The sequence below is a fragment of the Microtus oregoni genome, unplaced genomic scaffold, assembly GCF_018167655.1.
Source record: "Microtus oregoni isolate MIOR12 unplaced genomic scaffold, Mior012 000020F_ref0000438, whole genome shotgun sequence".
Lineage (NCBI taxonomy): Eukaryota > Metazoa > Chordata > Mammalia > Rodentia > Cricetidae > Microtus > Microtus oregoni.
Window position 1 is genome coordinate 1,856,243 of NW_024543079.1, and position 13,315 is coordinate 1,869,557.

The following is a 13,315-nucleotide window of genomic DNA, read 5'->3' on the forward strand; positions in this document are numbered from 1 at the left end:
TATAATCCTGGGAATTTGCTGTGTCTGGACACTGCGTGCCCAGCACTGAGCCAATGGCGGAGAGCCCAGAGCTGCGGTCAGAAAGCAGGTAAAGGATAAAACCCCAGAGAGCCCATGGTGTCTTTCTATCGCCCTCTGTGGAGAGAGATTGGTATTGCACTAAACATAAAGGAATTTTCCTGGATCAGATGAAGACTTTTACTGGCTCACACGCCTGCCTGGCAGGACAGAGAGAAAACCGTAGTTGCACCCAGGAACAAGGAGGGAACCAGAAGAAAGCCGTTACCCCCTCTGTGTCTGCCCTTCCCCCTTTACAGACCCTGCAGAACCAAAGCAGGGCACCTAAGCAGTGCAGTCCCCAAAGGTCACTTCTCCTGGGGTAGAGAATGATGTCTGGATGCCACTTATTCCCCAAGGACTGATGGACAGCAAGCAGGATCTCCAGAGCAGCCGTGTTGGGAAGCAACAGGATCTAAAAGGTCATGGAATCTTCCCTTGGCAGGGATGACAGCACTTCTCATGAGACCCCATTCTTATCCAAGGAGAGTGAACTGTTAGAAAGAGCAGGCCGGTCCCACCCCCCTCTCTGACCTCCTCACATGTGACCCCCCTCTCTTCCACATACAACTACCAGCATAATGTCAAGCACTCACCAAGATGTGGCCTAGCCAAGGGGCTCTCCCCTGGGCACAGCACATGCTGCCACCATGCCCTGAACCTCTAGAACTCTGAGTCAAATCATTTCTTTTCATGATGTAAGACCCAGCCTCGGGGAATTATCTTATAACAACAGAAAGCAGGCGAGGACACCCGGCTGTCCGGGTACAATCATCATGCCTGGTTCACAGCGGAGGCTGGCACAGGCTAGAGTCGGCACATGAGTGCTTGGAGTCAGGCAACTAGAAGCAAAGCCATCGCTGAGGCTGAGGGGGTCTCTTCTGGCCAGACCACTAGGTACACAGTCCCAGTTTGGAATGCTCTTCCTCACCATGTGAGTCGGCTTCTCACACCGTGACCAAACACTTCAAAAGATCAGCCTGGAGGAGGAAAGTTCTCTCTCGGTCATGATTTCAGAAGTTTCCATCTATGTTACTTGGCCTGTCACCTAGAGCCTGTTGTAAAGCCATGGCCAGAAAGGCGGCGGGGGTGGGGAGGGGGGAGCAAAGCTGCTCACTACAAGACAAAAAGAACAGGAAGGGTGAGGGGGGGAGAAAAACAGAGAGGGAAGAGAATAGAGACCGCTAAAGAGGAAGAGGAGATTTCGGCCCATGGAGGCATGTGTCTAGATTCCCAGCACTCATGAAGCTGAGGCAGGAGAATTGCTGAGAGTTTGAGGCCAGCCTGGGCTACATATAGTGAGTTCCTAGCCATTCTGAGATCTGTCCAAAACAATAACAAAATCAAGTGTCTGCCACCAGCAGCTACAGGTACATCTGAGTCTCAACAGCCTCTTAGCAACCCCCAGGTTCAGTACCCTTGTTTCGGCTGTTGTCCCGTCTGTGTGTCTTCTCTGGGATGTGGTCCTTCTTCTTTCTTCTTCTTCTTCTTCTTCTTCTTCTTCTTCTTCTTCTTCTTCTTCTCCTTCTCCTTCTCCTTCTCCTCCTCCTCCTCCTCCTCCTCCTCCTCCTCCTCCTCCTCCTTCTCCTCCTCTTCCTTCTTTTTTTTTGGTGGGGGGAGGTTTGAGGCAGGGTTTCTCTGTAGCTTTGGAGCCAGTTTTGGAACTAGCTCTTGTAGACCAGGCTGGCCTCAAACTCACAGAGATCTGCCTGCCTCTGCCTCCCAAGTGTGGGGATTAAAGGCGTCCAGCTGATGTGGTCCTTCTTAGAATAGAAAAACACCCCTCCCTACCTCTGACTCTTCCCCAGAGTGGGAAGTACAGGTACATGAGATCCCATGGTGCTTGACCCTGTCCAAAGTTTCTCCTTTCTTCTGCCTCTTGGTGCTTGTAGCACGATTAACAAAAACTCAGAGACAGAAATTGGGGTTCAACCTGAAAACCAGAAAAGCAATGCAGCCAGTCACTGGCTCTTACCTCGACCTCAGTCTGAAAATGGAGAGCCTACCTCCAGGAATCTCAGAATGAGGCTGAGAGCTGTGTCCTCCCATCTGATAATCCTCTCTACTTCTGGGATTAAGGGCATGCACTATTGCCTGGTTTCTATGGCAAGCTAGTGTGGCTACGGGGATTAAAGGTGTGTGTCATTGCTGCCTGGTCTGTGAAGGCTGACCAGTGGGACTGTTTTATTCTCTGATCTTCAGGCAAGCTTTATTTATTAAAACACAAATGAAATGCCACTACATGTGCTTGCCCTGGTTTATAGAACCCCAGAAAGAGGGCGGGTTTGGCTTGTGAATATACCTCAGGCTGCTGTGCTGGCTAATTTTATGTCAACTTGGCACAAGCTAAAGACATCTGAGAGGAGAGAACCTTAATTAAGACATGCCTCCTGGGGCTGGAGAGATGACTCAGCAGCTAAAAGACCGGTCTTCCAGAGGTCCTTAGTTCAATCGCTAGCACCCACGTGGTGGTTCACACCTGCCTGTAACTCCAGTTCCAGGGCTTCTGACGGCCTCACACAGACATACATGGAAGCAAAACACCAATGTACATAAAACAAAAGTAAACTAAAAAAAGAAAAAGAAAATGCCTCCATAAGATCAGGCCATAGGCAAGCCTGTAGGGCATTTTCTTAATTAGTGATTGATGGAGGAGGGTCCATCTCATAGTGGGTAGTGCCATCCCTGGTCTGGTGGTCCTGGATTTTATAAGAAAGCAGACTGAGCAAGCCATGGGAAGCAAGCCAATAAGCAGCCCCCTCCATGGCCTCTACATCAGTTCCAGCCTCCAGGGTCCTACCCTGTTCGAGTTCCTGTCCTGACTTCCTTCAGTGAAGGACTGCGATGTAGAAGTATAAGTTAAATAAACCCTTTCCTCCCCAATCGCTTTACAGTCATGGTGTTTTGTCGCAGCACTAGAAACCCAAACTAAAACATCTTCTGTGATCTATTTTGATTTACATGCATGTTCCTGTGCCCCTCTCTTTAGCGCACATATACTAATGGACCTGGACGAGGAATAGTCTGAAGTTCACTGGCTTTCCCTGCCGAGCCATTGAGACAAGTTCATTCCTTGTACTTTACTGCCACCTACTGGTAGTTTTCAAAGTTACAACTCGGATCAGGACGTAAATAGCCAGCCTGCTTTGGTAAATAGCCAGATTCCACACATTGCCTTAAAAGCGTAGAGGCTGGTTTGATTTGGCTTGCAACAGGGTTTCTCTGTGCAGCCCTGGCTGTCCTGGGACTCTCTATAGACCAGGCTGGCCTCAAAGATTTTCCTGTCTCTGCCTCCTGAGGGCTGAGATTAAAGGCATGCACCCCCACCACCTGGCTTGTTTCTATTCTTCAGAGAGCATCTCATGTAGTCCAGACTAGCCTAAAACTCACTACGCGTTGGAGCAGTGACCTTGGACTTCTGATCTTCCTGCCCCCACCTCCCTGTACTGCAATTCCAGGTGTGCACCACACCCCGTTTAAATGTACACACTTGCACATCTGGGAGATGTCCTCTCTGCAGCTCTTTACTTCCCATGGGGTTTTTTTGTGTGTGCCCTTCTGCATGGGCAGGGGACAGTTGGGCCATCACTCACAAGCATTCCACATCCACGGTTGGCTTCCTTCCAACCCGTTCCTACCTCCACTTAGAAGTTAGCCCCAAACTAGGACCTGTGCAAGCTTTCATAGCTCTGCACGGGCTCGAAGTTGGGAGATATTATTTTCAGGTGTGTGACTTTTGTTTACGCTGCAGTTGTTTAACTTTGTGAGGCTGTGTTACTGTGCCTGTCTAAAACACCTGGTGGTCCTAATAAAGAGCTGAATGGCAATAGTGAGGCAGGAGCAAAGGTAGGCGGGGCTAGCAGGCAGAAAGGATAAACAGTAGGAGAAATCTGGGAGAATAAGGAACGGGGAACAAGAGGACAAGGAGAGGAAAGATATCAGGGGCCAGCCACCCAGCTACACAACAAGCCACAGAGAAAGAAGTAAAGAAAGGTATACAGAAGAAATAGAGAACGATAAAACCCAGAGGCAAAAAGCAGTCGGGATAATTTAAGATAAGACAAACTGGCAAGAAACAAGCCCAACTAAGGCCAGGCATTCATAACTAAGAATAAGCATTCGTGTGTGATTTATTTGGGAGCTGGGTGGCGGGCCCCTTAAGTGAGCCAAAAGAATAAAACATCCCACAACGGCCTGATGCTTCTCCATGCCCAAACAGGTCTTCGAATATCACCTCTGGAGGCTGACTGTCACCCCTGACAACAGATGCCACCAATCTGCCCACCCTGCCCTCCTTGCTCCGTTTGCTTCCTCCTTGTTTACTGTTTCATACCTGGTACCCAGCAGAAAACCAGCCCCATCTCTCTCTGCATCCAACTTGACCATTACTCTCACACCTCATGGCAGAGTTCATCTTTTCAAATATCCCTTTTTAAGCAGGTATGATATGATACCACAGGCCAGCATAAGCAAGTAGAAGATGGGGAGTTGACGGTTGTCTTCAACTACACATCAAATTCAAGGCTGACCTGGGCCACAGAAGATCCTGTCTCAGAAAAATAGAGGGCCGGAGACATGGCTCAGTAGTTATGAGCACTGGTTGTTCTTGCAAAGGATGTAGGTTCATTTCCCAGCACCCACATAGTGGCTCACAACCATCTGTACCTCCAGTCCCAGAGAACGCAATTATTTCCTCTGGCCTCTGCTGGCACCAGGTATAAACGTGGTACACAAATATACATGCAAGCAAAACACCCAAACATAAATTTAAAAAAAAAAACTCAAATAAATAAATAAATAAATAAATAAAGCATATCTTTGGGCTTGAGTTGGGATGTGTGCTAAGCAGTAGAGCACTTGCCTAATATATACAAGGCCTTAAGTTCAATCTTGGCCTCCAAGTGCTGGACAGGCAGAAACTGTGCCCGAATGAGATTCGAAGGAAAGCAGGTGAGTTACTTTAGAAATGGTGGGGTACACCCTGGGCACATTGGCATAGGATAGATACACAGTGACCAGGCTCCTGCCAGCCCCCCACCCACCTGATTCAGGACACTCCTAGGCTTCTGACCACAGCTGCTGCCTGCCTAGCTCCCTCAGAAACTGCGACAGCAAATGAGGAGGGAGACGACAAAGGGTCAAGTCTGCCCAAGGTCACCCTGAATCTGCCAGTCTTCCTGAGCAGGAATTGTCCCCTCCACAGCTGCTCCAGACGTGTGTCTCTCACGTTCCCTCGTCTTGTGCCTTGCCTGGAGGTGGCTTGGTGGCTTTGACACCTAGAGAAAGCATTTGCCATCACTCCCTCTTACCCACTGCTCCTGGCTACCGCGGGCACCATTTCTACAGTTTTAAGATGACAAGAGAGGTTGGTGCCAAGGGATGTGAGAGCCACTGTCACCCACAAGTGTCAGCTTTTCCTGACGGTGAATGAAGTGAATGGCAGTGACGGGTGGAGTCCCTCGGACCTAGTGACCCCAGGAAGAAGCCTTGGGGCATCTACGGCATCAAGGTGGCACTCACCAGGAGACTTGGCATGTGTGAATCCCAAGGACAAAGAAAGATTGTGCTCCGAGGAACTGGGGATAAAAATGGGGAACACGGAGGCCCAGTTTGGGGTCTGAAGCAGCTGGAACAGAGCTGCCACAGAGAATGTCTTTGTCTGTGAGCCCAGCACTTGTAGTCTCGTTTTTCCTTAGGAAACTGAAGGAAGCAACCTCTGTTTCTTTGTCTTGCAGTAAAGTCTCCACCCTCCTGACTCTGCCAGTGCCTCTCTAGTGTTGGGATCACCAGTGAGCAAAAGAAGCAAGCTGTTGTTTGGGGGGCTTATTTCAATTTTTTGAGACAGGGTCTCACTGTGTAGCCCTGGATGTCCTGGAACTCAGTCTGTAGACCAGGCTGGCCTTGAACTCACAGACATCCACTTGCCTCTGCCTCCTGAGTGCTGGGATTGAAGCATGCACTACCACACCTGGCTGTGTGTATGCGGTTGTTCCACCTGTGTTAAAGCCAGAGCACAGCTGTGACAATCAGATCCCCCATGCCGTGTGTATCCTGGAGACTGAACTCAGGTGGCCAGGCCTGGCAGTAAAGCCCCTTCTGTACCATCTCACCAAGCCCCTTTTGATATTTTTATTTTGAGATGGGGTCTCAGTTCTTGATCAGGCTGGCCTTGAACCCACTTGTAGGCCAGGCAGTCATTAAACTTGTGATCCTCCTACCTCAGCCTCTATATATTTTTCACAGTTTTCATTTTTGAGGTCTTGGGACCTTGCAGACTCAGAGAGGTTAGCCAGGCTGTGCAGACAGAAGTCAACTCAATGGGAGTTGGTGTTTCCCGTGCAAACTATCCTGGAGCCCACACCACAACCACATCCTCTTTGTGGGTTCCCATTGTCCACCTCCCTAAAGTCACCATCATTCCAGAGTCATCGGAAAACGATTATAAGCCCTAGACCCCAGGGCCACCAGGTAAGTAATGTCAGTCCCTAGACCCCAGGGCCACCAGGTAGGTAAGATCAGTCCCTAGACCCCAGGGCCACCAGGTAGGTAAGGTCAGTTCCTATATCTGAGAACCCACTGAAGTTGTTCAAACAACCCAGTTCTGGGACGTCCCATGGATGCCATTATAAAGGCATCCATGTTTTCCTCTTCCTGGCTCAGCCTCCTGGCCCTGGCACTCACCTGCAGCTTCTCTTCTGATCTCCACTAGCACCATACACATACCCACATGCATACATACATGTAGGCAAAACACTCATACGTAAAACAGATATTTACAAAAAGAAAGAAAAAAGTTAAACCGTTCCTCCCTTAAGTTGCTTCTCCAGGTATTTGGTCACACAATGAGAAGAATAACTAACCAATGGAGGAGGCAGGCGGTGACCAAGCTGACATGGCTCCCGTGTGGGCAGGAGGAAGCAGCCATGGGAGGAGGCATCTGAGGACATATCCATCCACTTCATCAGGGTCCTGGTGATGCCGAAAGGGCCCTCCATAGCCTGATGGCTGTACCTGCAGCAGGAGGCCCCGCTCCAACAGCCTGCTCACAAAGGAGTGGACTCTGCTTAGATCCAGCTGCTGGCTGGAGTCTGGAGCTCAGAGAAGCTGCCACACCTCTGCATCATGAGAAGGAAGTGAGTACACAGCACTCCTCCTGTGACCTGTGTACCTTGAACAAGGAGGCCAGAGTTTCTTTTGTCCTAGCGGTCACAGCTTCCAGGAGACATTGCTGTCGGGGTTTGCTGTGGAGCCAGTGTCTCTCATTCTGTACAGGGTAGTTCCTTCAGTGAGATTTCAACCAATTCCTTCCCTCAAATGCCAGAAATGATCAAAACATTTTTTAAAGACCCTAATGTTTTATTTTATTTTTGCTGTTTTGAGTCAGGGTCTCTCTACATAACCTTGGCTGTCCTGAAACTCACTCTGTAGACTAAGATGGCCTTGATTTCACAATCATCTGCCTCTGTCTTGAGTTCTGAGATTAAAGGTGTGCACCCCCATGCCTTTATAAAATACCTTCATATTTTAAAACTTTGCCCCCAGATGGAAACTTTTGGGCCACTGTTTTCTGAGAAAGGAATATGCAAACATATAGGGTTTTACTTTCTTCAGGAGCAACGATGAATGCCCAAGGTCAAAAGTCGTATTTTGGTGAGACCCATTACCACAGTACATCCCAGCCTTGTTACGTGGCCATGTCCTCTGTCTAGGGATTTCTCATGATCACTGGCACACTGCAAGGGCATAGGTAAGCAGCCACTGTGGTGACCTACTGCGTGAGAGCCCAAAATCTTGGTTCTGTTCCAGCCAGACTTATATTTTCAAGGTTATCGTGTGTGTGTGTGTGTGTGTGTGTGTGTGTGTGTGTGTGTGTGTGTGCGTGTGTGTGTGTAGATGCTGGACACAGACTGCTTGCTTCTTGGCAAAGCTGTGGTGGTTTGAAAGAATATGGGCAAGAAAAAAGAAAAGAAATGTGTGTGCACATCAGTGTTATGTACATGTGTGTGTTTGAGCATGCACACTCATGTGCACAAGCCAGAGGACAGCCTCAAGTATCATTCCTCAAGAGCAATCATCATTTCCTTAGGTTTCCTTCTTTCCTTCTTTCCTTCTTTCCTTCCTTCCTTCCTTCCTCCTTCCTTCCTCCTTCCTTCCTCCTTCCTTCCTTCCTTCCTCCTTCCTTCCTTCCTCCCTCCCTCCCTCCCTCCCTCCCTCCTTCCTTCCTTCCTTCCTCCTTCCTTCCTCCCTCCCTCCCCTCCCTCCCTCCTTCCTTCCTTCCTTCCTCCTTCCCTCCCTCCCTCCCTCCCTCCCTCCTTCCTTCCTTCCTCCTTCCCTCCCTCCCTCCCTCCTTCCTTCCTCCCTCCTTCCTTCCTCCCTCCCTCCTTCCTCCCTCCTTCCTTCCTTCCTCCTTCCTTCCTTCCTCCCTCCTTCCTTCCTCCCTCCTTCCTTCCTCCCTCCTTCCTTCCTCCCTCCCTCCTTCCTTCCTTCCTTCCTCCTTCCCTCCCTCCCTCCCTCCTTCCTTCCTCCCTCCTTCCTCCCTCCTTCCTTCCTTCCTCTCTCCTTCCTTCCTTCCTCCTTCCTTCCTTCCTCCCTCCTTCCTTCCTCCTTCCTTCCTTCCTCCCTCCTTCCTTCCTCCCTCCTTCCTTCCTCCCTCCTTCCTTCCTCCCTCCCTCCCTCCTTCCTTCCTTCCTTCCTTCCTTCCTCCTTCCCTCCCTCCCTCCCTCCTTCCTTCCTCCCTCCTTCCTCCCTCCTTCCTTCCTTCCTTCCTCCTTCCTTCCTCCTTCCCTCCTTCCTCCCTCCTTCCTTCCTTCCTTCCTCCTTCCTTCCTCCTTCCTTCCTTCCTCCCTCCTTCCTTCCTCCCTCCTTCCTTCCTTCCTTCCTTCCTCCCTCCTTCCTTCCTTCCTCCCTCCTTCCTTCCTTCCTCCTTCCTCCCTCCTTCCTCCCTCCTTCCTTCCTCCCTCCTTCCTTCCTTCCTTCCTCCTTCCCTCCCTCCCTCCCTCCTTCCTTCCTCCCTCCTTCCTCCCTCCCTCCTTCCTTCCTCCCTCCTTCCTTCCTTCCTCCCTCCTTCCTTCCTTCCTTCCTCCTTCCTTCCTTCCTCCCTCCCTCCTTCCTTCCTTCCTTCCTTCCTCCTTCCCTCCCTCCCTCCCTCCTTCCTTCCTCCCTCCTTCCTCCCTCCTTCCTTCCTCCCTCCTTCCTCCCTCCTTCCTTCCTTCCTCCTTCCTCCCTCCTTCCTCCCTCCTTCCTTCCTCCTTCCTTCCTCCCTCCTTCCTTCCTCCTTCCTTCCTTCCTCCCTCCTTCCTTCCTCCTTCCTTCCTCCCTCCTTCCTTCCTCCTTCCTTCCTCCCTCCTTCCTTCCTCCTTCCTTCCTTCCTCCTTCCTTCCTTCCTCCCTCCTTCCTTCCTCCTTCCTTCCTTCCTCCCTCCTTCCTTCCTCCTTCCTTCCTTCCTCCCTCCTTCCTTCCTCCTTCCTTCCTTCCTCCTTCCTTCCTCCCTCCTTCCTTCCTCCTTCCTTCCTCCCTCCCTCCTTCCTTCCTCCCTCCTTCCTTCCTCCTTCCTCCTTCCTTCCTTCCTTCCTCCCTCCTTCCTTCCTCCTTCCTTCCTCCCTCCTTCCTTCCTTCCTTCCTTCCTCCCTCCTTCCTTCCTCCCTCCTTCCTTCCTCCCTCCTTCCTTCCCTCCTTCCTTCCTCCCTCCTTCCTTCCTTCCTCCCCCTCCTTCTTTTTTTTTTTTTAAGCAGGGTCTTTTACTGACCTGGATTTTGCCAAGTAGATGAGTTTAGTTGACCAGTGAGCCCAAGGGATCTGGCTCCCTGCACTTGAATTACAAACACACACCACCACCCAGTGGTGGCACACACCTTCAATCCCAGCACTCGAGAGGCAGAGGCAGGCAGATCTCTGTGAATCTGAGGCCAGCCTGGTCTTCAAGAGCGAGTTCCAGGAAAGCTAGGATTGTTACACAGAGCAACCCTAACTTGGAAAACCAAACACACACAAACACACACCACCACCACACCTGCCTCTATTTTTAATCTGTGTTCTGGGAATCAAGCTCAGGCTCTTGCACAAGACAAGCGCTTCACCAAACTGAGCCATCTTCCCCAGATCCATGTTTTGGGTTTTTGACGGTTTGGCTATTTACCCCAGGCTGGCCTGGGACTTGCAGTCATCCCCCTGCCTTTGTGGGTCGCAGGTGTGGGCCCCATACCTGGCTTTCTGTTGTTTTAACAACGCTGACTGTGGGTCTGGGTTCTACAAGAAGCAGGTGGTGAAAGCACGGTTTTGCTCAGGCTTCTGCTTGTGGTTGGAGGAGGCGCCCTTGGGTAGTATGATGGGCAGGGAGGCGGCCTTGATTGTGCTTACTTCCATTCTTTCACCCTTTGGAGGTCCCATAGGCTCGCTTGCCCTTTAAGATGCTGACGCTGTTCTTTGAGAGAGTCAGCCTGGGCTGCTGCTGTGAGATATTCCCTCTGCCTGGCACCATGACCCCACACCGCTGGGACTGGACAGGATAATCAGCTAGGGAAGATGAATCTGGACTCCGGCTGCTTTTATATTAGAACTCACAGGGCAAGGGCATTTGCGCTCAGCCTTTTACCCTTTGGGACTTCAATGCACTTGCACTTTCAAAGTACAAGGCAGCCCTTGGACATGAACTTAACCCAGGGACTATGATAAAGACTTCCTATTGGAACCTGGATCTATCGCTGATTTTTCCTATGGGAGTTTATTTAATCTCATTCTCAAACCTCTGAAGAGCCACAGAACAACAAAGCTCAGTGTAAAGTGAGGTGGGAAAAATAACAGGCAATTCATTTTCAAAACGGGAAAGTGAGTAGCCTTTATCTTAATTTGATGAACGCATGTTTCTCCAGCCCAGGGCTGAGTCTCTTCAGGATGTACAAGAAACACCAACATGGTCTAACATGGTGGGCACACCAGTCAATCCCTGTGCTCCGGGCACTGAGGCAGCAGGAATTTTGCAAGCTTGAGGCAAGGATGGGTTACATTGTGAGTCACAGAGCAGCCTGGGCTACACAGTATGACATTGTTTCAAAGAAGCCAAAACAAAGGTCTAGGGAGTTGGCTCCGTGAGGAAAGTGCCTGTTGGCCAAGCATGAGGACTTGAGTTAAGACCACAACAACCTTGTGAAAAGCTGTCCCTGCTGTGGGTTGTCTATAACCCCGGGGCTGAAAAGGAGGAGACAGGCAGATCCCTAGAATTCATTGGCCAGTCAGTCCAGTCCAATCAATGAGCTGCTCGTGGCATGGAACTCTGGCTGCCACCTGCACACTCAAAGACACTACACATGTGCACATACATGCACAGACACCAACAAACATCACACAAATAAGCCTGGAGTGCTTGCACAGGCCTTTAACCGCAGCTGGGAAAGCAATGCCAGGCCAGTCTCTGTGAGTTCCAGGCCAGCCTACCCTACTTAGTGAGATCCTGTCTCAAGACAAATAAATAGACAAAAAGGAAACTTGGCATATATTGGGGTTCAGGGAGTCAGGGTCAGGGCTAGTCTGAGTCACTATTACCCTCGGGGTGTCCACAGGTTTGATAGCAGGGTTGAGAACCAAAGAGCAAGAAGGCACCTCCTAGGACCCCTACTCATTCTATCCCTTCGCTGATACAGCCTAGAGCCGCCTGAGAGGAGAGCCCCAGTCAGGGGACAGCCACGATCAGACCACCCTGTGCGCATGTCTTCTGGGAATTGTCTTAATTGTTCTTTAGTGTAGGAGGGCCAAGTCCATCCCGAGGGGTGCACCATCCCCTGGGCAGATAACCTGAGCTGCATGAGAAAGCCAGTTGAGCACAAGAAGCATCCTTCATGGTCCCTGCTTTCCTTCTCTGGCTGGAAAGTGAGTTCCTTGGCCAAAGGTAATACTGTATGAAATGGCAAGCAGGCCTGCCTTCAGGTCCCTGCCTTGACTTTAGCAGAGAAGGTGCTTTCTTAAAACAGTGGTCTCCCATCTGGACATCCTGTCAGACTCACTGGAAGTCAGTGGAGACAATCATAATGTTTACATTTGTTAATTTATTTTAGGATTTATGTATTTTATGTGTATGGGTTTTCTGCCTGCACACCAGAAGCCATTGGATCCCATGGAACTAGCTATTGACAGTTGTGAGCTGCCATGTTGGTGCTGGGAATTGAACTAAGGACCTCTTGAAGAACAGCCACCTCTCCGGTCTCATTATTTATTTACATATGTGTATGTCTGTGTCCGTGCCAATGCACGTGAAAGCATTCTCATGCCACTGTGCGTGTGTAGAGGTCAGAGGACAGCTTGTGGGAGTCAGTTCTTTCCTTCCATCTTGTGGGTCCTAGAGATTGAACTCAGGTTGTCAGCTTGGTGACAAACACCTTTGCCTGCTGAGCCCTCTCACTAGTCTGAAATGAAAACTTCGAGGCAGGTTATTTATGTGTGCCTGCACTGTCTATCGGAAACATAACAAGGGATCCTGGGGTGTCACTAACAACCCTAAGAGGTGGGAACTGTACAGTAACCCCAACACCCAACCCTAATGCTCTGGTCACTGGCTGGACGCTGCCCAGTGACAGGACTTGGAAGACCCTAGTCTCTGGCCTTTGCAGTCCCGATGGAGAACACTGCTGGGGAAAGGTTTCTCAAGATCACACACATACACACACACACACACACACACACACACACACACACACCTGCGCAAGACCCCCCAGCGGGGAAGGCTGGTGTTGCCTTCTTTGCCTATGGGAGGGGAGGGTGCTGCACTCAGAGGCCCACATGCTGGGATGACAAACTCAAGAGGAAGTGGGACACAATGCTCTAGCAAGGGTGGCCAAGCCTAGGTGGGTACCAACCCCGAACCCATTATAAAGGGGACATTTTCACCTTAGTCCACCTGATTTAGTGTCTTTTTCATTTGGTTCTCAGCACCCAGCCAGAGGTGGCTCACATCCATCCCATCTCCAACCCTAGCTCCAGGGGATCCAATGCCTCTGGCCTCAATAGCAAAAACCATACACACATAATTAAAACAAAGAAAAAATTAAAAGCAGAATTCTCGTCTCGAAACAGTTGACCTGTGCAGGCTACTCACACTACGTATTGGGCAGTGTGGAGTGCCACCGTCAGAGCCCTTCCTCTCTCTCCTCAATGCCAGTAGGCACCTCCCCCCAACTGTGACTCTCAGAATGTCTATGGTGTGCAGTTCCCACTGTGCACTTGTGTGGAGTCACAGGCCCTGGCACACAAGGGCCTGGTGGCCCGACCA